The sequence below is a fragment of the Amphimedon queenslandica genome, unplaced genomic scaffold (assembly GCF_000090795.2).
Source record: "Amphimedon queenslandica unplaced genomic scaffold, v1.1 AMPQUscaffold_10404_Cont17018, whole genome shotgun sequence".
Classification (NCBI taxonomy): Eukaryota; Metazoa; Porifera; class Demospongiae; order Haplosclerida; family Niphatidae; genus Amphimedon; species Amphimedon queenslandica.
The window spans coordinates 1-1,924 of NW_003549328.1; the positions used below are offsets into that span (position 1 = coordinate 1).

Sequence of the window (1,924 nt, forward strand, 5' to 3'; positions counted from 1 at the left end):
TATCATGCACTGAGTGCAAAAGCTTAAATAATTTCTATTTTCCTTTACTTGCACTATAAAAACTGCCGTATTTATTAGAGAAAATTTTAAATAGCAAAGAAATTTTTATCTAAAAACTACATGCATATTAAGTACAAAAAAACTAAAAAGTCAACTATCAGCAGCATTTGCACAAAAGTGCAGAATACATAGCAGAAAACATGAAATCATTTTTAATGATTACATTACTACATTACTAGTAACATTACATGCATACATTACTAGTGAGATTTCAGCATGTTTTAACAAGTAATTCACTCACATTAAGTATTCTTTATAATTATTAAGTACATGTATAAAATAGATGACACCAGGCTTGATAAGTCTTTACTTGCCTTTACCTGAAGCAACATAAGCAATACATGTATAAGTTTATAATTTATAGTGAATGCCACTTACTAGATTTCACAGCTACCACCAAAGCAAGGAGGTGCTACGATATCAAGTGCCACATACGACTTAACTGACAAAAGAATAATAAAATACCAGTAATATAAAACAATCTTTATCATGGCTTTAATTACCAAAAAATTACCTGAAGAATCCAGAAAAGGTTTATTATTATTTCCTTTTGTTCCACTTGGTAATTCATTACCATGATCAGTAGTATCAGCTAGAAATTAATTTCATAATTTTTTGTTTTAGAACTAGAACTTACAAGATTCATGTGAGTGCCTCAATTGCACTCCTTCATTAGAACCTGGTTCAACATTATTTAAAATATGCACTTTAATTATAATTAAAATCTAATATCAACAATAACAATAATTACATGCCACATTCAATAATACATGACACAGTCTTTTTATGTACAAAATAAATCACAGGATAATTTTGAAATACAAAAATTGTGCCACATAAATTTTTGACTTATGGTATTATAATTATTATAAAAACTAACTACCTCTTATATTAGTAACTGGTGTATTGGATATATCATCAACTGGTGATGGTAGTACAGTATGTGAACTGACATTATCAGGTATAGACTGACCTAATGTATTGAGATAATTAATCAATATTATGGAACACTGGATTAATGTACGTACACATAAAAATTTTCAAAAATTAAAATATTAGGCTTCTTAACTTACCTACATTTATACCAGTATATGCCTGAAGTTCAAATTTTGCTTTGCCCAGTTCATTAGGAAAATCATCACAAAGTTTAACTAATGTATCCCAACTGACATCTTTATTGGCAACAAACCACCTCTGGAATACAATAATAAGACATTTTTGTGCTGTTCCTGGTATTTGGATCAGATCAGACACCTTTACACCCAACCCAATCCCAATTAGGTTGTAATGGTGATCAGAAGAAATAAATATCTTTATGACAGCTGCCATATTAAGCTCCTTGTCTGTCAAGAATTATAATCATAACATTTTTAATGAATAAACTACAAAGGAGCATTGAATCATTTGAACTGTTGAATTATTTCCTTCAGCAGGTTTTATCATTGATGTACGGGTACATTAACATCACTGCTAAACTGATCAAAATGCGTACAAACAATGTACATGTATAATGGCACATTAAATAATTTATTACCTCTTGTATCATCAACTTGTGATGCTAGTACAGTATGTGAACTGACATTATCAGGTATAGACTGACCTAATGTATTGAGATATAATGACTACCGGTATATTGATCACTGATAAATTGAAAATATACACACACTTACCTAACTGGTGTAATATAGAGGTAGCAATATCTGTTAGTGTACGATGTTGTTGGTTTATTAATACATGACATATATCAATAAGATACTGCTCTGGATTAAGAGATAATCCCAACTGTCGTTGTAATACACTCATCAGTTTCATTGCTTTAGTATAATCAGTCATAACTCCCATTACAAGTATATCATCAAAAGCT

General features: G+C 29.8%; 1 long non-coding RNA gene across 2 annotated transcripts; it reads right to left on the bottom strand.

Annotated features, from left to right (window-relative positions):
* Nucleotides 1–84: 84 nt before the first annotated feature.
* On the bottom strand, nt 85–965 carry LOC109590173 (uncharacterized). Of its 2 annotated transcripts, XR_002189188.1 has the most exons (5): nt 944–965; nt 698–739; nt 575–652; nt 439–502; nt 85–380 (listed from the first exon to the last, which is right to left on the bottom strand). It is a non-coding gene; the product is annotated as an uncharacterized LOC109590173 (long non-coding RNA). The 2 variants fall into 2 exon arrangements; XR_002189189.1 differs by lacking the exon at nt 698–739 and having other exon boundaries at nt 944–964.
* Nucleotides 966–1,924: the final 959 nt, after the last annotated feature.